This window comes from Mus caroli, unplaced genomic scaffold, assembly GCF_978045245.1.
Source record: "Mus caroli unplaced genomic scaffold, Mus_caroli_1 scaffold_12, whole genome shotgun sequence".
Taxonomy (NCBI): domain Eukaryota; kingdom Metazoa; phylum Chordata; class Mammalia; order Rodentia; family Muridae; genus Mus; species Mus caroli.
The window spans coordinates 105,393,673-105,394,265 of record NW_028227267.1 but is presented as its reverse complement, the minus strand read 5'-3'; positions in this window follow the sequence as shown (position 1 = coordinate 105,394,265).

Sequence of the window (593 nt, the reverse complement as noted above, 5' to 3'; positions counted from 1 at the left end):
ATATGCATAAAGTAAAGCTGCAGTTACAGTTTGCAAAATTTCCAACACTGTGGAGTTAGGCCATTAATTAAGTTGAATAAACTACTTTTGGAAAAAAAAATAGAATTACCGGAGGACAGTGACCTGCCCTGCAGGGAGCGCCATCTTGGCTCCGGGACTCCGCCGAACTTAGTCTACAGGTTAGAGTGAGGACCACAGAGGCAGACAGCTTCTGGGACAGGCGGGAGCCACAGAGCCGCTGAGGCAGCACCCTTTTGGGGCCGCAGACATCCGGCACCCTCCCAGTCGGAGGACAGTGACCTGCCCTGCAGGGAGCGCCATCTTGGCTCCGGGACTCCGCCGAACTTAGTCTACAGGTTAGAGTGAGGACCACAGAGGCAGACAGCTTCTGGGACAGGCGGGAGCCACAGAGCCGCTGAGGCAGCACCCTTTTGGGGCCACAGACATCCGGCACCCTCCCAGTCGGAGGACAGTGACCTGCCCTGCAGGGAGCGCCATCTTGGCTCCGGGACTCCGCCGAACTTAGTCTGTACAGGTCTGCTGACAGAGGATACTCAGAATCCCCAGAAGAACAACCTCTGAACAGAGACAAC